Source organism: Mustela nigripes, chromosome 3 (assembly GCF_022355385.1).
Source record: "Mustela nigripes isolate SB6536 chromosome 3, MUSNIG.SB6536, whole genome shotgun sequence".
NCBI lineage: Eukaryota > Metazoa > Chordata > Mammalia > Carnivora > Mustelidae > Mustela > Mustela nigripes.
In genome coordinates, this window is record NC_081559.1 from 113,630,622 (window position 1) to 113,652,343 (window position 21,722).

The following is a 21,722-nucleotide window of genomic DNA, read 5'->3' on the forward strand; positions in this document are numbered from 1 at the left end:
TGACCTGAGCCGAAGGCAGCCGCTTAACCAACTGAGCCACCCAGGCGTCCCTGGGATGCCGTATTATTTCCCAGAGGTTAGAAAACCACTTGCTTGTAAGTTGTCTTCTAAACTTCATATAAATGGGATCATTTAGTGTTCTCTTTTGAGCCAACTCAACAGTGTTTGTGATATGCATCCAAATTGTTGTTTTTCAGTAATTATTTCCCAAGGGTGGGTAGTAGTTCACACCCAGTAGAGCCACAATATAATTCATTTACTGGCACAACTACTGATTTGGGTTACCAGTGATTGATTACTCAAATCAAAGCTGCTATGGGGGTGCCTGGATGGCTCAGTGGGTTAAAGCCTCTGTCTTTGGCTCAGGTCATGATCTCAGGGACCTGGGATAGAGCCCTGCATCGGGCTCTCTGCTCAGCAGGGAGCCTGCATCCTCCTCTCTCTGCCTGCCTCTCTGCCTACTTGTGATCTCTCTTTCTCTGTCAAATAAACAAATAGAATCTTTAATAAAAAAACCCAAACTGCTATGAACACTCCTTAAAAAAAAAAGGATTTTATTAATTTATTTGACAGAGATCACAAGTAGGCAGAGAGGCAAGTAGAGAGAGGAAGGGAAGCAGGCTCCCTGCCAAGTGGAGAGCCCAATGAGGGGCTTGATTCCAGGGCCCTGAGATCATGACCTGAGCCAAAGGCAGAGGCTTTAACCCACTGAGCTACCCAGGCACCCCATGAACACTCTTGTACAAGCCGTGCGTAGATGTATGCACTCATTCCATTTGGAGGGAATTGCTAGGTCGCAGGGTGAGTAAGACTTAGCTCTGACAGACACTGTTCAACAGTTTTCCAAAGTGGATGTACTACTGGGTACAGTTTTTACAACTTGGTCTGACTGAGAGGAAAGGAGATAACCTACCCGCGCGATTTGCATTAAGTAATGTAAGCAAGTGGTGCCTCGGTGGCTCAGTGGGTTAAAGCCTCTGCCTTCAGGCTCTGGCTCAGGTCACGATCCAGGGTCCTGGAATCTGGCCCCTCACCCGGCTCTCTGCTCAGCAGGGAGCCTGTCCCCCCCCCCCCGCCCCGCCTCTCGGTCTACTTGTGATCTGTCAAATAAATAAATAAAATCTTAAAAGAAAAATGTAAGCAACTTCGTGCTTGACTAAGCTGGGTGCTTTCATTTAAAAGCTCAAAATACGAAAACAAAACAAAACAAAACAACCCCAAAATAAAAGCTCAAAATACGGTCTGGCAGAAGCCTCAATTTCATAGACTCGGCAAAGCCAAGTGCCTTGCCCACAATTTCATTGTTGGGGGGTGGAGGGGAGATGTCTTGGCCACGTACTGTTAAGTGCCACATCGACCCCGACCCCGGAAGAAATTTCTTTCTTTTAGAGATAATCTACTTACTTATTTGACAGAAGCACAAGCGGGCAGAGAGGCAGGCAGAGGGAAAGGGAAATGCCGGCTCCCGCTGAGCAGGGAGCCCCAGGCGGGGTCCATCCCAGGACAACCCGGATCCGGTCATGGTCCGAGCCGAAGGCAGCCGCTCAACCAGCCGAGCCACCCAGGCACCACCCCCTCAGGAAATTTCTTTCTTTCTTTCTTAAGATTTTTTTTTTTTTTTTTTTTGACAGAGAGAGAGAGAGAGATCACAGGTAGACAGGCAGAGAGAGCAGGGGAAGCAGGCTCCTCACTAAGAGAGCCCGATGTGGGGCTTGATCCCAAGACCCTGAGATCATGACCTGAGCCAAAGGCAGAGGCTTAACCCACTGAGCCACCCAAGCGCCCCACCTGAGCAAATTTCTTATTCAAACTTTAAAACGGGGTGTTTCTGAGAGCATTAAGTTTAGCTCACAGAGTGAAGAAAGCACGACAAACCGTCCTGGCCTCCAACCTGCTGCGCCGATTTCCTCTCAGCCGGAACAAAGGAAGCTCTCCCTCACGCAGCGCAGGATATCTGGCCGAGTCCCGCCCCTCACCTAAGCCCCTGCGCAGATTTCGGCCGACGGAGCTGAGCGCCAGGCGCGTATGACGTATAACGATCGACGGTGCGTGATGACGCCAGGGCGTGCGCTCGGTGGCTCGTAGGGGAAGATGGCGGCTGCTCTTTTGGAAGAGAGGGATTGAGACGGGTGGAAGGAAAAGGCCAGGCGGGAGAGACGTTCTCGACAGTGAAGACAAACCGTTCGCTCACTATTCATTAGGAGCTCTGCTCAGCGCCGGAGGGTGAGTGTAGCAGCGGCACGGGACCCTTCGCCTGCAGCAGGCGGCGGCACTTTCCGCCATTTTCAAGCTCGGCCGTTGCGTGCTTTGGGGGCCTGGAGGGGCGCCTGGGGACAGGTTGGGAGAACAGGGAGGATCGTCGTCGGGAGGGCCCACTGAGGCTAGTTCGAGCTTTAGGGGAGGGAGCTGGAGGCTTGAGGCAGAGCGGGGAAGGAGGGCAGGGTAGGACTAAGGCTCCTGACTGGGAACCGGTGGCGACAAGTAGACGTAGGTAGCGTAGGCCACGGATAAGACGTAAAGTTTGGAGAAGGGAAACGCGTTAAACAGATTTGGGGCGGGAGTGGAAGGGGTTGAGCCGAGAGTTGAATGGTACGTGGCTTTGGTTGGTTCAAGGGGTCTCGGGAAGTGAATGCGAAACCTGTGAAACAGCGGCAGGTTTAGCCTTGATATTATCGTGGCTTGAAATTGGTGTTTTTAACAGGGATGTCCCCCACAGTTTGTCAAGCAAAAACCCTCCTTCTTTGGAAAAGTTACATTTCTGTTTTGTTTGCTTTAGATCATGCTACCTGTCCGTGTCCCTTCAACAACTCCCTCCACATCTCCGGTATTAAATTGCTTTCTGATAACCAGATATTTTAGGATCTTAGAAAACTTTATTTATTTATTTTTTTGGAAAAGAAAATAAATATTGATACTAGGTTGTTGTAACCCTTGTGGTTAGTGGCCCTTCCGTGGAAAGAGGAACGTGGGTCGATAGGGAATTCCGTAATTGGATCAGTTTAAATCAGATCATAAAAGTTACTTGTAGAAAGCCTGTCAGTATTTTCAAGTAATTTATGCGCATATGACGTTACGTTAACTGTTCAGGAACTTAGGAAGACGTTCAAGTGTGAACAAAAAAGCCCGGGGAATACCTCTTGAGAGAGCTTAGTTGACTTTTAAGTACGCTCTGGAAATCCGGTGCTCGCAGTATATTTTGCCCGTGAACGTGGTGCGGTGGCAGGTCTGTTTAATTCAAACAAAACTTTTAGAGACTATTAGTTAAAAGGAAGCATGTTAATTGTTCCCATGGTGGCATTTTTCTTTTCCTAATCTTTTTGTTTTGTTTTGTTTTGTTTGTTTTTTAAAAGATTTTATTTATTTATTTGACGGAGAGAGTGATCACAAGCTGGCAGAGAGGCAGGCAGAGAGAGAGCAGAGAGCCCGATGCGGGGCTCGATCCCAGGACCCTGAGATCATGACCTGAGCTGAAGACAGAGGCTCAACCCACTGAGCCACCCAGGCGCCCCTCTTTTCCTAATCTTAATTGCATTTGACATCATTCTTAAATCACCATAAAATACTTTCGCCCTTTTTAATGGTCTGTTTGCCTAAAAGATGAAATACTGTATCAGTTTGAGTTTGTGTAGAGGTTTGAAGTTAAATATTTAGCATATTTTATTGAAATTTACAGAAAAATTTCATCTTTCTGTACTAGTGGTAAGAGTATTGGTAGGAAGTTGGCCTTATATCACAATGAGGTAGTTACAAATAAATTCCTATCTATGATGTTGATGACTTAACTTGCATTCTTTGGTTGGTGAAAAATATTAGAAGGTCAAGATTTTGCCATCACAGTTGTATCTTGACCTACGGCTTTAATTACACTTTTACTAACAACTTAAGGTGCTTATTCATAGTTTTCTTTGCTAAGTAATGTCCACATTTTTCACAGTACTTTGGGAAAACATGTTATTTATTGCCCACATTTAGACTGTTTCATATTTCTGAATAAGGAAGTAAGGTCATAATAAAGCATGCTTGCTTTCTTGCTTTCTTTCTAAAGATTTTATTTACTTGACTTTTTAAAAAATTTTACTCATTTATTTGACAGATCACAAGTAGGCAGAGAGGCAGGCTCCCCGCTGAGCAGAGAGCCCGATGCAGGGCTTGATCCCCGGGCCCTGGGATCATGACCTGAGCTGAAGGCAGAGGCTAGATTTTCTTTATTTGAGAGAGAGAGTGCATGAAGTGGGGTTTGGGGGTAGAGGGAGAAGCTCATTCCCCACTGAGCAGGGAGTGGAAGGCAGAAGCTTAACTTGCTGAGCCACCCAGGTACCCCCATAGTAAAGCTTTAAAACTACAATCTATATATTGACAGAAATACTAGTGAAAGTCTTTTACTTACAAATATACATACGGAGTCCTTTTGAGATTGCTTAGCAAAAAATTAGGACCTTTGCGACAGTTTTTAGATAAAGTAGTATTTGTAGTCTGCAGATTAGAAATCTCCATTACCAAAGTAAATTTACTTAAATTCATAAACTTAACACTTGTTTACGCATTTCAGATTTGTTGTAAAATTCTGGATTTTCCCTAGTTCTCTGTCAAACATTATTCCAAGATTTTATTTGTTGAAACTTTTTTTTTTTAAAGATTTTATTTATTTATTTGACACAGAGAGATCACAAGTAGGCAGAGAAGCAGGCAGAGAGAGGAGGAAGCAAGCTCCCTGCCGAGCAGAGAGCCCAATTCGGGGCTCCATCCCAGGACCCTGAGACCATGACCCGAGCTGAAGGTAGAGGCTTAATGCACTGAGCCACCCAGGCGCCCTGAAACATTTCTTTTCTTTTTCTTTTTTAAAGATTTTATTTATCCATTTGACAGAGTTCACAAGTAGATGGAGAGGCAAGCGGGGGGGGGGGGAAGCAGGCTCCCCGCCAAGCAGAGAGCTCAATGCGGGACTTGATTCCAGGACCCTGAGATCATGACCTGAGCCGAAGGCAGCGGCCTAACCCACTGAGCCACCCAGGCGCCCCTGTTTGTTGAAACTTTTGCTTGTGAGAGGTGTTAATATCTGGATTTGTGTGTGTCTGTGTGTGGAATGGTGAAAGTTTCTCTGTTGCTATAATGTGTTGTGTGACAGGTAAGTTGCCAGACCATAGTTTTAATGCTGAAAGATATTTGATCTTTGTCTTTGACAGTGACGTAAGTTAAAACCTATTCTCCTTGAACACACTCTGGTTGATAACATTTCTTTCCCCGTTGCAAAAGACTTGCATTAACATTGGTCTTAGACACAGAAGCTCTTAAGTATGTTGAAAAAGTCTTACCTGCATTACTCTCTTCCTTTCTGGTCCTTGAACATTTTATGTAGTATTTTCTGTTGGAGGACTGACTTCATAATGTTTGTATTGTACCTTATATGCATAATTTAAGTGCTTATAAATTCTCAGAGCCTGGTTAGTATTGGAAAGGGCATAGCTTTCAGGCATAGATAGCAGTAGACAGGCTTAGGTTTGAGTGCCAGGTTCACCACTAGCCAGCCTTTTTTTTTTTTTTTTTTTAATTTAATTTATTTATTTGACAGAGGGAGAGAGCTTGTGTGAACACAAGCAGGGAGAGCAGCAGAGGGAGAGGGAGAAGCAGGCTCCCCACTGAGCAGAGAGCCCTGCAAGGAGCTTGACCCCAGAGCCCTAGGATTATGACCTGAGCCACCCAGTCTCCCCTAGCCAGCTTTTTTATATTGGGTCAGTTAATTAAACTCTGAACTTCAGTTTCCTTGTATGTAAAAATGGTAATTATTGTAATAGTTTTTCCATAGGTGAAAGAAAGTGATAACGTAGTAAGCATTTATAAAATTTTAAAAATTTTAAAAATTATTAAATTTTTTTTTCTGTGACTTGAATTTAATTGGCTAATTCATTTTTCAGGTTTTTTTTTGAGGCATAATCGAAATGTAATATGATATTAGTTCAAGGTATTTGTATATATTGTAATATTTATATATATTGTAAAATATACACAATTTGTATATATTGTAAAATGATCAATTAGTGTAGTTTATATCTTTTTTTTTTTTTAAGATTTTATTTATTTATTTGACAGATCACAAGTAGGCAGAGACGCAGGCAGAGAGAGGAGGAAGCAGGCTCCCTGCTTAGCAGAGAGCCGCATGCGGGGCTGGATCCCAGGACTCTGGGATCATGACCTGAGCTGAAGGCAGAGGCTTAACCCACTGAGCTACTCAGGGGCCCCACCAATTTTTTTTCTTGTGGTAACTTCAAATCTACTCAGCATCTTTCATATAGTATTATTAACTATAGTCACATCCCCATGACTGATTTTTTTTATAACTGGAAGTTTCTACCTTTGACCCCCTTTACCTATTTTGCCTCCCCTCCTTTGCAGTTTTTAAAGTTTAACTCATATCTTTGTTAAAGACTTACAGTCTCATTCCTCTGCTAAACTGTCCTTTCTCTGTTATTTTTTTTTTTTAAAGATTTTATTTATTTATTTGACAGAGAGAGATCACAAGTAGGCAGAGAGGCAGGCAGAGAGAGAGAGAGAGAGGAGGAAGCAGGCTCCCTGCCGAGCAGAGAGCCCGATGCGGGACTCGATCCCAGGACCCTGAGATCATGAACTGAGCCGAAGGCAGCGGCTTAACCCACTGAGCCACCCAGGCGCCCCTTTCTGTTATTAAAGCATTTTGTGCATATCTACTTGATGAATTTTGGTTGTGTATCTTCTCCACTCCTTTGTGAACTCTTTGAAGGCAGATGCTTTATTTATTTATTTTGAAGGCAGATGCTTTATTGCCTTATATTTTTGTATTTATAAAGCCTAGGCATAGATAGAGTGAGTTTTCTGTGAAAATTTTCCTCATGACTATTGGGATTCGTTTTTACACAGATCTTGTTTATTTCTGCTCCTTAGCCTTTGCTTAAGACCTCTTTGCTTGCCTCCCCACTCTCAGACCTATCCTATCCATTCCTCAAAATCCAGGTAAATGTTATCCTATTAATGAGGTCTTCAGTGACTTTGTAACTCCTCTCTCCAGTTAACCTAGAGTCTGTGTGACTGCCTTCTGTTACTTTGTGTCCTGTAGTACTTGGCACTATGTCTTACCCATTTTGAGTAGGTCCTTGGATGGTAAGTGCTGGCTGAGTTTGTTAAGGGCACCTGCTCTATTCACTGTCCATTTGGTAAGATACTTTTAAGGAGCAGTTTCCCCTTTTTTGTATGTGGAATCGTCTGATAACTTTTCCCCTATCTTTGTATGTTATGAAAAATTGTAAACATCCAGAAAAGTTGAGAGAATGAACACCTAATACCTTCCATTTCGATTTACCTGTTATTAACATTTAACTATTCTGCTTTAGCCCTCTTTCGCTCCCCTCTCAACAGTCAATTGAAATTAAATTGCATATATCAGGGGCGCCTGGGTGGCTCAGTGGCTTAAGGCACTGCCTTTGGCTCAGGTCATGATCTTAGGGTCCTGGGATCGAGCCCTGCATCTGGCTCTCTGCTCAGCAGTCTGCTTCCCCCTCTCTCTCTGCCTACCTCTCTGCCTACTTGTGATCTCCCTCTCTCTCTCTGTCAAGTAAATTAAATAGAAGCTTTAGAAAAAAAAAAATTGCAGGGGCACCTGTGTGGCTCAGTGGATTAAAGCCTCTGCTTTCAGCTCAGGTCACGATCCCAGGGTGCTGAGATTGATCCCTGCATCGGGCTCTCTGCTCAGCGGGGAACCTGCTTCTCTGCCTACTTGTAATCTCTGTCTGTCAAATAAATAAGTTAAAAAAAAAAATCTTTAAAAAAATTGCATGTATCATGCTGTTTGTCCCCTAAATACCTCAGGATGCATCTCTTTAAAATAATGCCATTCTTCTACACTTGATACATTTTTATTTCAAACCAGACTCTACCTAAGGTAATATTAAAAACACAGTACCATTATTATGACTAAGGCAATTAGCATTAAGTATCTGGCACTGACTTCTTAATTTTTAATTTTTAATTATTTATTTATTTTCTGTCTTTTTTTTTTTTTTTTTTTTTTTTAAGAGATTTCATTTAATTGTTAGAGAGAGAGTGAGTGAGCATGAGCTGAGCAGAGAGGCAGACGGAGAGGGAGAAGCAGGCTCCTCTGTGAGCAGGAAGCCTATGCGGGGCTCAGTCCCAGGACCATGGGATCATGAGCTGAGCTGAAGGCAGCCGCTTAACTGACTGAGCCACTCAGGGGCCCCTGGCATTGACTTTTTATTTTATTTACTTTATTTTATTATTTTTTAAGACTTTATCTATTTATTTGACAGAGAGGTCACAAGTAGGCAGAGAGGCAGGCAGAGAGAGGGGGAAACAGGCTCTCGCTTGAGCAGAAAGTCCGATGTGGGGCTCGACCCTGAACCCTGAGATTACGACCTGAGCGGAAGGCAGAGGCTCAACCCTCTGAGCCACCCAGTCACCTTGGCACTGACTTTTTAAAGAATGTTCCACATTTAGAATTTTCTGATTGAATGCTTAAAATGTCATTTAATTTGTTTCTTTAATTCCTGTAAGGTGGAAGTTAAGTCTAGAGAGGCTTTATTAAATTTGGGTCAGATATGTTTGGCACAGATACTTCATAGGTGATGGTATGTAATTTATGTTGCCTTACATCAGGAACAACAGAATGTCTGGTTCTTCTCCTATTGAGGATCCATAAGTAAGGTGTTAGTTTGCCCTATTGTTTACCATGTTAAATTTCCTTGTTTCGTGTGGTGTCCATCAGATTTCTTCATTGGAAAAGTACACTTTCCCCTTTGACTATTGATTATTTTTGGTCTAGTCATTTATTTCATTGGGGTTTTCTAACTCTGTTGTTTACACTTAATAGCTGTTTTCTGTAAAAAAGAGCTTCCCCCAGGATGCCTGGGTGGCTCAGTCGATTAAGCGGCTGCCCTTGGCTCAGCTTATGGTTCCAGCGTCCTGGGATTGGGTCCCACATCGGGCTCCTTGCTCCTCCGGGAGCCTGCTTCTCCCTCTGCCTGCCACTCCACCTGCCTGTACTTTCTCTGTCTCTCTGACAAATAAATAAAATCTTAAAAAAAAAAAAAAAAAAAAAAGGCGCCCGGGTGGCTCAGTGGGGTAAAACCCCGCCTTCGGCTCAGGTCATGATCTCAAGGTCCTGGGATCTAGCCCCGCATGGGGCTCTCTGCTCAGCAGGGAGCCTGCTTCCTCCTCTCTCTCTCTGCCTGCCTCTCTGCCTACTTGTGATCTCTCTCAAATAAATAAATAAAATCTTTAAAAAAAAAAAAAAGCTTCCCCCTTTTCATGTTTTAAACTTTTAGGTTTTTTCTTTTTAATAATTTAAAGATTTTATTTATTTATTTTTGGGAGAGAGAGAGAGCACAAGTGTGGCAGAGGGGCAGAGGGAGTAGCAGACTCCCCGATGAGCAGGGAGCCCAGTTTGGGACTCCATCCCAAAACCCTGGGATCATGACAGAGAGAGAGACAGTGAGAGAGGAAACACAAGTGGGAGGAGTGGGAGAGGGAGACGCAGGCTTCCTACCAAGCAGGGCTCTATCCCAGGACCATGGGATCATGACCTGAGCCAAAGGCTGATGTTTAAGTGACTGAGCCACCCAGATGCCCTTCTAGATTTAAAAAAATATATATTTTATTAATTTATTTGAGAAGAGAGCACATGCAGGGGTAGCGGCAGGCAGAGGGAGAAGAAGAAGCAGTCTCTTCACTGAGCAGAGAGCCCAATACGGGGCTTGATCCCAGAATGCTGGAATCATGACCTGAGCCAAAACCAGAGGGTTAACTTACAAGCTACCAAGGGATCCCTCGTATCTCTTTAGTCGTTAATCAGGATCAGTTATTTGGCTTTTTTTTGTTTCATGACTGACTTTAAAAAAAAAAAAAAAGATGTTATTTATTTGTCAAAGAGAGAGCAGGAGAGAACACAAGCATGAGGAGCAGGCAGAGGGAGAAGCAGGCTCCCTGCTGAGAAAGGATGCAGAACTTGATGTCAGGATCCCAGGACCATGACCTGAGCTGAAGGCAGAGGCTTAACCAATGAGCCACCCAGGCATCCCCATAACTGATATTTTTAAGAGTAAAGGCCACTAGTTTTGTTTGCTCTTATTTTGGAGGATATTATTACATACTCAACAGATTTTACTTTTTCTAGTAAGTTACTCAGTTAGAATCTTCAGTAGACAAAGCTAGGAAATGTGTTTTCAAAAATCATCAGTTTTGGGGCGCCTGGGTGGCTTAGTGGGTTAAGCCGCTGCCTTCGGCTCAGGTCATGATCTTAGGGTCCTAGGATCGAGTCCCGCATCGGGCTCTCTGCTCAGCAGAGAGCCTGCTTCTCTCTCTCTCTCTCTCTGCCTGCCTCTCCATCTACTTGTGATTTCTCTCTGTCAAATAAATAAATAAAATCTTTAAAAAAAAATCATCAGTTTATATTGGTGTTTTATTTTATTTATTTTTTTTCAAAGATTTTATTTCTTTTTTAATTTATTTGACAGACAGAGATCCCAGGTAGGCAGACAAGCAGGCGGAGAGAGAGGAGGAAGCAGGTTCCCTGCTGAGCAGAGAGCCTGATGTGGGGCTCGATCCCAGGACCCTGAGATCATGACTTGAGCCGAGGGCAGAGGCTTAACCCCCTGAGGCACCCATGCGCCCCTATTGCGTTTTATTTTATTTTAAAACTAGGCTTTCTATTTATTTATTTATCTATCTACCTATCTATTTATTTATTTGACAGAGGTCACAAGTAGGCAGAGAGGCAGGCAGAAAGAGAGAGAGAGAACAAGGGAGGAGGAAGCAGGCTCCCTGCCCAGCAGAGAACCCTATGCGGGACTCGATCCCAGGACCCTGAGATCATGACCTGAGCCGAAGGCAGAGGCTTAACCCACTGAGCCCCCCAGGCAGCCCTTGGTGTTTTATTTTAATTTAACTTATTTTTTAGAGGAGATCTATTTATTTATTTATTTATTTATTTATTTATTTATTTAATGAGAGAGAAAGAGTGTGTGCCAGGTGGGGAGGAGCAGAGGGAGAGAAACTTAAGCAGACTCTGCACTTTGCATGAAGTCCACTGTGGGGCTGGATCCCATGACTTTGAGATCTCAGTGAGCCAAAACCAGGAGTTGGACGCTTAAGCAGTTGTACCCACAGGTGCCCCTCTTTTTTTTTTTAATTATTTTTTAAGATTTTAGTTTTAAGTAATTTATACATCTAACTTGGGGCTCAAGCTTACAACCCAGAGATCAAGAATTACATGCACCACTGACTGAGCTAGTCAAGTGCCCCTCCCCTACATTGGTATTATATTTTTATTTATTTATTTTTAAGAGAGGTAAGAGACGGAAGAGAGAGTGAGTGAGCTGTGTGTGTGAACAGGGGCAAGGAGCAGAGGGCGAGAGAGGGAATTTTTTTTTTTTTTTAAAGATTTTTTTAATTAGAGAGCGAGAGAGCCATGCATGCAATGAGGGAAAGGGAGAAGCAGACTCCCTGTTGCACAGAGAGCCTGAAGCCAGGCTTGATCCCAGGACCCTGAGATCACAACTTGAGCTGAAGGCACACTCTTTTTTTTAAATTTATTCCTTTATCAGAGAGAGAGAGAGAGAGAGAGAGAGAGCGTGCGCACAAGCAGGCAGAGGGAGAAGTAGGCTTCCCACCAAGCAGGGAGCCTGAGGCGAGACTTGATCCCACAACCCTGGGATCATGACCCGGGCCAAAGGCAGACACTTAACCAACTGAGCCACCCAGGCATTCCCTGAACGCAGACTCTTAAGTGACTGAGGCACCCAGCCACCCTGAAAGAATCTTAAGCTGGGTGTGGAGTGCAGTATGGGCCTCGGTCTCCTTACCCTCAGATCATGATCTGAGCTGAAATCAAGATCTGGAGGCCTAACTGACTGAGCCACCCAGGTGCCCTCTCCTACCCACCTCATACTGGCATGTGTTTTTTCATATTATTTGAAATTCAAAATCACAGTTAACATTATTATTGGATTTCCAACAAAGAAAGTAGAGTCAAATTTACAGTGCCAGTATTATTACTAGCAACCCTACTGAGTATAGGTGATTTCAGTCCTCATTTTCCTTAGAATGTATCCTACTAAAGATGAACAGGTAGAGAACTGTGTTCAGAGTTACTTAAAGTAACACTTAAAAAAAAAAAAAAGTTTATTTATTTATTTATTTATTTGAGAGAGTGATTAGGGGGAGGGGTAGAGGGAGAGACAGAAGAAGACTCTCTTCTGAGCCGATGCAGGGCTTATGACCTGAGTGGAAGGCAGATGCTTAACTGACTGAGCCACCCGGGTGCCTCATAACACTTTTTTTCTACTTGGTCAGTTTGATTTTTTTTTTTTAAATGATTTTATTTATCTGAGGGAGAGGATGCACATAAGCAGAGGAAAGGAGGGTAGGGGCAGGGGGACAGGGACAAGTAGTCTCTCTGCTAAGTGCAGAGCCCCATGCAGGGCTCAGTCCCAGGATCTTGAGATCGTGACTTAAACCGAAGACAGATACTTAACTCATTAAGCCACCCAGGCTCCCCTGGTTTTATTAGTTTTGATTAGTTTGACTTTGTTTGCATTCATTATTGGGGTATGCCTTTATTCTTTTTTTTTTTTTAAAGGGAATTTTTTATTTTTTATTTTCTAAAGATTTTGTCTATTTACTTGATAGCTAGAGAAGGAACACAAGCACGGGGAATGGGGGAGTAAGAGAGGGAGAAGCAGGCTTCCCACCAAGCAGGGAGCCCAATGCGGGCTCTATCCCAGGACTCTGGGATCATGACCTGAGCCAAAGGCAGACACTTAACTACGGAGCCACCCAGGCGCCCCGTCCTTTATTTTTTATTGACTTATTAAATCAATAGATTTAATTTTTAATTTTTTTGTATATATATATATATATTTTAAGTTTTTACTTATTTAAGGGCATAAGTGACAGAAAGAGCAGGAGGAGGGGAAGAGGGAGAGGGAGAAGCAGACTCCCTGCTGAGCATGAAGCCTGAGATGGGGATGTGGGGACTGGGAACAGGTTGTGGTGTCCTGGGGATGTGGGGTTCAATCCCAGGACTACGGGATCATGACCTGAGCCGAAGGCAGACTCTTAACTGACTGAGCCACCCAGACTTGATTTAATTTTTTTTATTTTTTGAAGATTTTATTTATTTATTTGACAGAGAGGGACCTAGTGAGAGAGGGAGAAGCAGGCTTCCTGCTGAGCAGGGAACCTGATGTGGATCTTGATCCCAGGACTCTGGGATCATGACCTGAGCTGAAGGCAGATGCTTAACAACTGAGCCACCCAAGCGCCCTGATTTAATTTTTTATATATCAAATATTTACATGGTTTAAAAGATAAAACCACATTGGAAGAATACTTAAGTCTCTAGGCCTTCCATTCCTATTCTCACCCAATGTATGCATGAATGTATGTATTATTATTCTTTTGTAAAAACTTGTGATCTTTTTTTAAATTGTAAAAAAATTTATCATCTTAACCATTTTTTTTTTAAAGATTTTATTTATTTATTTGACAGAGAGAGATCACAAGTAGGCAGAGAGGCAGGCAGAGAGAGAGAGGGAGGGAAGCAGGCTCCCTGCGGAGCAGAGAGCCCGATTCCGGGCTCGATCCCAGATCCCTGAGATCACGACCCAAGCCGAAGGCAGCGGCCTAAGCCACTGAGCCACCCAGGCGCCCCGAGAATTTTTTCATCTTGCAAAATTGAAACTCTTACTTGTGGAACAACTTTCCGTTTATCCCTCTTCCTGCTCCTGGCAGTCACTTTACTTTATGTTTCTGTGAGTTTGTTTAGTTTAGATACCTCATAATGATTGAAATCATGCATTATTTCTTTTTGTGGCTGGCATATTACACTTACCATAATGTCTGCAAGGTTCATCCATGTTGTAGCATGTGACAGGATTTCCTTCCTTGAACAGCTGAACAATATTCCATTGTATGTATATACCACATTATGTTTATCCATTCATCCATTGCTCATCTACCTTTTGGCTGTAGTGAATAGTGTTGCTATGAGAATGGGTGTCCAATCTGTTCAAGATCCTGAGTTCAGTTCTTTTGGATATATACTCAGAAGTGGGATTTCTGGATCATATTATTATTATTATTATATTTTATATTATTATTTTATTATTATTTTATTCATATTTATATATTTTTAATTTTTTGAGGAGCCTCCATCCCATTTTCCATAGTGATAATACCATTTTACCATCCTACTAATAGTGTAAAAGGGTTCCAGTTTCTTCACATTCTCACTAACACTTATTTCTTTTTTCCTTTTTTTCTTAGAGATTTTATTTATTTATTTGACAGAGAGTAAGAGATCATAAGTAGGTAGAGAGGCAGGCAGGGGGTGGGAGGAATGCAATGTCCCTTCTGGGCAGAGAGTGCTATGTGGGACTTGATCTCAGGACCCTGAGATCATGACTTGAGCTGAAGGCAAATGCTCAACCACCTGAGCCACCCAGGTGCCCCTTACTTACTTTTTTTTTTTGATAGTAGTCATTCTAATAGTGTGAGGTGATACCTCATTCTATGGTTTTTTTTTTTTTTTTTTTAAAGATCTTATTTGAGAGTGAGAGCTTAGTGCATGAGCAGCAGGGAGGGGCAGAGGGAGAAGCAGCAGACTCCCTGAGCAGGGAGCCCTACATAGGGATCAGTCCTAGGACCCTGAGATAATAACCTGAGCCTAGGGGCACGTGGGTGGCTCATTCAGTTAAGTGTCTGCCTTTAGCTCATGTCATGATCCTGGGGTCCTGGGATTGAGCTCTGTGTTGGGCTCCTTGCTCAGTGGGTTTTCCACTTCTCCCTTTTCCTTTGCTCTTCCCCTCTGCTTGTGCTGGTGCGCTATCATTCTCTCTCTCCCTCTCCCTCCTTCTAGAGTAAATAAATAAAATATTTAAAAAAGGAAGTAACCTGAGCCACCTCAGGGTGGGTGGCTCCCTCATTTTGGTTTTAATTTGCATTCATCTCATGATTAGTGTTATTGAGCATCTTTTCATTTGTTCATTGGCCATTTATATCATCTTTAGACAAATGTCTATTCAAGTCCTTTGCCCCAATTTTAACTGGGTTATTTATTTTTTTTTGTTGAGTTGTAGGAGTTTTTTGTCCATTCTGGATAATTAACCCTTTATTGGATATGTGACTTTCAAATACTTTTCCCCATTTTGTAGGTTGCCTTTTCTTTTTTCTTTTTTTTTTTTTAAAGATTTTATTTATTTATTTGACAGAGAGAAATCACAAGTAGATGGAGAGGCAGGCAGAGAGAGAGAGGGAAGCAGGCTCCCCGCTGAGCAGAGAGCCCGATGCGGGACTCGATCCCAGGACCCCGAGATCATGACCCTAGCCGAAGGCAGCGGCTCAACCCACTGAGCCACCCAGGCGCCCGTAGGTTGCCTTTTCACTCTGTTGATTGTATCCTTTGCTAAACAAACGTTTTCAAGTTTGGTGTTTACCTTTTGTGTGTGTGACTCCATTCTTTTTCCACCTAACAATGCATCTGAGAAATCATCCCATATCCAGAGCTTCCCCCTTCCTCAAACCTGCCTCATGATAATGTGATTTATAATAAGAAATGTATATATATGTTGTGTGTGCACTCTCTAAGAGATATCTTTTCAGATACTTTGCCTGTTTAAAAAATTGGCTTGTCTTTTTATTATTGGGTTGTAAGAGTTATCGGTATATTTTAAATGCTACAGGTCCCTTACCAGGTCTATGATTTGAAGAAATTTTCTCTCATTTTGTAGATTGTCTTTTTACTTTCTTTGATGGTGTTATTGAAGCACGAGAGTAATTTTGGTGATGTTCAGTTTGTCTATTTTTTCTTTTGTTGGTTGTGCTTTTGGTGTCATATCTTTTTTTTCTTTTAAGATTTTATTTTTAAGTAATCTACACCCATCATGGGGCTCAAACTCACAACTTGGAGATCAGGAGTTGCATGCTCTGCCTGCTGAGCCAGGCAGGCACCCTTTGGTGTCATATTTAAAGAAGGCTTTGGGGGCGCTTGGTTGGCTCAGTGGGTTAAGCCGCTGCCTTCGGCTCGGGTCATGATCTCAGGGTCCTGGGGTCGAGTCCCGCATCGGGCTCTCTGCTCAGCGGGGAGCCTGCTTCCCTCTCTCTCTCTCTGCCTGCCTCTCCATCTACTTGTGATTTCTCTCTGTCAAATAAATAAATAAAATCTTTAAAAAAAAAAATAAAGAAGGCTTTGTCTAACCTATAGTCATGAATATATATATTTGCTGTATTTAATGCATTTAGCAATTGGTTAAACAGTTGATTTACCCATCCAAGAATGTGGATTGTTGTTCATAGTTGATTATGACTTCAGCTTTTTGGTTAGAAAGTTATAGAGAGTTTTACTTTGTGGTTAGACATCTATAAGCCTTTGGGGCACCTAGGTGACTTTGTTGGTTTAGCATCTGCCGTAGGTGCCTGGGATTGAGCGCCACATCTGGCTGCCTGCTCAGTGGGGAACCTGCTGCTTCCTCTCCTCTCCTGTTCTCTCTCTCTAAATACATAAATCTTTTTTTTTTTTTCTAAGATTTTATTTATTTATTTGACAGACAAATCACAAATAGGCAGAGAGGCAGGCGGTTTTGGGGGCAGGGGAGGCAGGCTCTCTGCTGAGCAGAGAGCCCAATGTGGGGCTCGATCCCAGGACCCCAGGATCATGACCTAAGCCGAAGGCAGAGGCTTAACCCACTGAGCCACCCAGGTGCCCTGGTGTAGTTTTTTTTAGCTTTTTAAATATTTGATTAAGTCTTAGTTTATTGTATCCTTAATAATCACTGTATATTTGAGCTCCAGACTGTTTTGGAGGGAAATACCAAATTAAGATAGTATGCATCATGGGGTAATTAAAGACATTGTGTATGCCAAATACTGAGGAGTTTGTTAGGCCAATATGGGTTATAGAACTAGAAACTAAGAACTCCTATTCACAAATCAGGAGGTACTCAAAGCCTTCAGCTTGTCATTTCATCTTGCTGTTGAGAAACTTAAAATATTCAGGACCATCTCTTTAGGATTGTTGCTTTGGGAATGATTTTTTTGTTAAGCACTTTTGTCTGCAATTTAGGTATTTGTTCTTAACCTTCAGTTTAGTTGTTAAACTAGGTTAAAAACGAGCTGCAAGAAACTTTGGAAAATTCTTACCTGCTCTGTATGTAATCTTGAAGTTACAGAATTGTTTTATTTCTGGGGGTCATTAATCTAGACCTTTTAATTGGAAGATAAACAGGATTGAAGAGATTAAATTTATTTGTAGTCACATAGTGGCAGATTCCAGGTCATCTGAATACTAGTTTAGTGTTTTTTTCCACTTTTACAGGAAAACCCAGAGCATTTCATCGTATAACTCCGAAGGGCTTTTTGGTTCATTGTCTTTGGGAGAGAGCTAAAGTTAAAACAGTTACATACCTAGAAGAGCCTTAAGTAGGAAAATCTTCCCATCAGGAATTAAGAAATTACATTGTTTTGTGGTGCTTAAGTTGTTACATACAGCTGTGTTTAGAATTGGTTACTGGTAAGGACTTGGTGTACTTTTGTTTGAGTAATGCAGTGATTTTCAACTTTTAAATCTGCATTTGGCAGAATATTTCTTGGTAGATTTTATAAACACACACACCAACCAGCCCACCCACATATCCCAAATGTGAATATCCCAAATGAATGCCTCCTTCATGTTTCCTGTACTCAAATTGTAGTTGATATTAATAAAGAGTATTTTTCACCCACGTTTACTGCCCATAGTGCTCATTTCCAGTTATTCTTTTTTTTACATCTATTTTGTGCCCAGAGTAGATATTTCCAGTTTTGTGTCTGACCATGTTTCTAGCACTGTAGTTAGTAGTGTTATTTTTTATAAGTTATTTTGTTTTTATGCATTCACTCATTCGTGTACAGTATGCATGTGTTAAAAAAGGTAAAAGGTACAAGAGGATGTACAGTGAATCTGTCTTCTTCCTGCATTTGTCTTCTCCTTTTATCTATCTAGTAGCTATCCCTGTTAATAGTTTGTTACAAAATCTTCCAAAGTAATTTTAAGGTATATGTAGCAAATTTATATACTGTAGATGTTCCCTTTTTTGTTGCTTTTTACATGCACACTAATAATCTATACATTGTTTTATAATTTTTTTTACATAAGAAAGCATTTGAGGTTTAACATGAAATCATACAAATAAAATTTGTATAAACACAAATCCACATCGAGTCATAACATAGATAGCAAAAGACAAAGTAAGAACAAAGAAAACTAATTGGTGGCTAAATACAGTTGGACGCAGTTGTATCTTTTATGCTAGAAAGTCTTTTACAAAATAATCATCTTAGATCAACAGAAAACCAATCTTCAATGTCTTCCTGCAAGATGGGTTAACTTTTTAGCAATTTCCTCCTGTTTTCTCCAACGTTCTTCTTTAGTATGGCTGGTAATTGTTTTGGTGATTGCCACCCCCTCGAGATACCTTGACGTAAGTGCTCTGTTGGCCACTGTAGTCTGCATATCCCTGTCCATATCCATAGTTCCCATAGTTGTACCCAGTAAAGTCATAGCCATTGTAGCCACTAGAGTTTTGATCACTGCCATAGGCACTATTGTAATTTCCATATCCTTGGTCATAATAGCTATTAAATCTTTGGTTCCAGTTTTGGCCCCGACCTTGTCCACCAGCTGCAGCACCTCTTCCTCTTTGTTGCTGCTCTTGCTGTCTATATACCTCTTTGGGTTGTGCAACTTTGATTTCCTACTTCCCAGAACCAATTTGATGATATCTGCTTTCTAACAAAAGGCTCTTTGTCTATATATGTGATAAAACAAAATCCTCTTCTTTCATTTGTTTTTGTATCCATGGGAAGTTCAATATATTCAATCTCTCCAAAGTCTCCAAAATATTCTTTAATTCGTTCTTCAGAAGTATCTGGGCTCAGTCCACCCACAAAAACCTTTTTGGGCCGTTCTTTCCCTTTTAAAGCTTTGGCCCTTTTGGGGTTCTATCAATTTGCCATCCAGTTTGTGTTCTTTCAGTTCCAAAACCTTACCAACAGCAGCAGCATCTTTGAAAAGCACAATTCCGAATCCTCTTGATCTTCCAGTCACCGGATCTGTTTTAATTGTACAGTCCACAAGTTCCCCAAATCCAGACAAATACTCAGTCATCTTTCTTGCTTGTATTCCAGCTCAAGCCTCCAATAAACATTTTACCGTCATCCTACTGATTCTTGCTCGAGTTGATCTTGGATCCCTCTGCAAATTTTTTTCTGTTGCTGTACTGGTTCATGTCCTCTATGGTGGCAGAGTTGTTGGCCGGGGGGTGCTGGCGCGCAGTCCGGGTCACCTGATTTATAATTTTTAAAAAAGATTTTATTTATTTATTTGACAGAGATACAGCAAAACAGGGAACACAAGCAGGGGGAGTGGGAGAGGGAGAAGCAGGATCCCTACCAAGCAGGAAGACTGATATGGGGTCGATTCCAGGACCCCAGAATCGTAACCTGAGCCGAAGGCAGACACTTAATAACTGACCCACCCAGGTGCCACATATACTTTGCTTTTTCTGACTTGATGATATATTTGAAGATCCTAAATAGAACTAACTTCTTTATGATAGTTGCATAATATGCATTGTATGTATATTTTATGGTTTACTTTAATTAGTCCTCTCCTTAACAGACAAGTGTGGTTTCCACTCTGGTTATTGCAAAAGGTGCTTCATTGAATAACCTTATGCACATATGATCGCATACATGTAGGGATAAATTTAGGCAAGTGGAATTGCTTGGTCAAAGTATGTGCACTATTAGTGTATGAATATGGTGGTTTTACTCACATTAACACTCATATTATGGTTTTTGCTTTTTTTTTTTTTAAGATTTTATTTATTTATTTATTTGACAGAGAGAGAGAGAGAGAGAGAGAGATCACAAGTAGGCAAGAGGCAGACAGAGAGAGAGGAAGGGAAGCAGGCTCCCTGCTAAGCAGAGAGCCCGATGCGGGACTTGATCCCAGGACCCTGAGATCATGACCTGAGCCGAAGGCAGTGGCTTAACTCACTGAGCCACCCAGGCGCCCTGGTTTTTGCTTTTTTTAAGTTTTTAGTTTTTAGAGAGATTGAGTACACAAGCGGGGTGAGGCAGAGGGAGAGGGACAAGCTGACTACTTCACAGAGTGAGGAGCCCAATGAGGGTGTCGATCCCAGGACCCTGAGATCATGAGTCGAAGTCAGACATGGAACTGGTGAACCACTCAGGCATCCCTGCTTTTTTTTTTTTTTTTAAGATTTTATTTTACATAATCTCTATACCCAGCTTTGGGCTTTAGCTAACAACCTTGAGATCAAGAGTCGCTTCTCCACTGACTGAGCCAGCCAGGTTCCCCTGGATTTTGATTTTTTGTGTGATGTTGCTTCTCAGAAAGTGATGAGGAGTCTTTATTTTAGAGAGTGAGCAAGAGTGCATGGGAGTGGGGAGCAGAGGGAGAGAGGGACAAGCAGATTCCATGCTCAGTGTGCAGCCTGGTGTGGGGCTCGATCCTAGGGCCCTGAGACCATGACCTGAGCTGAAACCAAGAGTCAGATGCTCAACTGACTGAGCCACCCAGGCACTCAGAGGAGTCATTCTTTAGCAGGAGTAATGAGGGGAATTTATCCCTTTGTGATAATTTTTATAGGATACATTTTTGCATAGTAGAATGTTATGCAGCTCATTGAATACACTATGTAAGTTAGACCCTTAAAGGCAGTTCATTAGAATCTTATTTTTATAGGCAAAAACTTCAGATTTTATTTTATTTTATTCTTTTTAAGATTTTTTAAAAAAGATTTTTTGTTTATTGACAGAGAGAGAGAGAGAGAACAAGCAAGGGGAGCAGCAGAGGGAGAAGCAGGCTCCCTGCTCAGCAGGGAGCCCAAGGCAGGGCTTGATCCCAGGATCCCAAGATCATGACCTGAGCCAAAAGCAGATGCTTAACCGGCTGAGCCATCTAGGTGACCCTTTTTTAAAGATTTTATTTTATTTATTTGACAGAGAGACAGCGAGAGAGGGAACACAAGCAGTAGGAGAGGGAGAGGAAGAAGCAGACTCGCTGCGGAGCAGGGAGCCCAGTTCAGGGCTCCATTCCAGAACTCTGGGATCACAACCTGAGCTGAAGGCAGACACTTAATGACTGAGCCATCCAGGCGCCCCCAGAACTTTAGATTTTAATAAAATTTTATAAAGAATGTAAAAAATTTAGTGAAAGATTTTAGTAAAAAAATATGCTCATCTTCTTCCTGGATTATTATAGTTGACTGAATTGTTTTCAGGCCTCTTCCTGGTGTTCACATTTCTAAAATTCACACTTTTTTACTTATATTTCTGGTGTGAGTCATCATTGTTTCCAACACTAGTGTTGTACTTTCTGGATCCCATGGGGTATTTTTTTCCCCAGGAAAAATGTAAATATTTGTATTTGAATTTTTGCAGCTTGAGGTAGGGGGTGTCTTTGAAATCCTTTTGCCTATTTACATATCCATAGACCCCAGGTAAGGCTCCTTGTACTATTTGATAGAATTAGTATGTTTTTAGCATGTCTAGATTGGTGTAGCATGAATTTCAGACTCAAGCTCCAATATATGAACTTAGAGGTTTTCAGCTTCTTCCTCTGCTGCTCCCTCTTAACACCTACCCTGTCCGTGAACCATTTTATTTTATTTTTTTTT

At 42.0% G+C, this 21,722-nt stretch overlaps 1 protein-coding gene and 1 pseudogene across 6 annotated transcripts in view; one reads left to right on the forward strand and one right to left on the reverse strand.

Moving 5' to 3' along the window:
• The first annotated feature begins 2,049 nt into the window (after positions 1 to 2,049).
• WDR33 (WD repeat domain 33) overlaps positions 2,050 to 21,722 on the forward strand; it is a 122,314-nt gene continuing 102,641 nt past the window's right edge. For all 6 annotated transcript variants that reach the window (XM_059394533.1, XM_059394534.1, XM_059394535.1 and 3 more), the window contains exon 1: positions 2,050 to 2,223. The gene's annotated coding sequence lies outside the window, so the exon portion shown is untranslated. The remainder of the gene's footprint in view (positions 2,224 to 21,722) is intronic.
• Positions 18,408 to 19,319, reverse strand: LOC132013083 (heterogeneous nuclear ribonucleoprotein D-like; annotated as a pseudogene).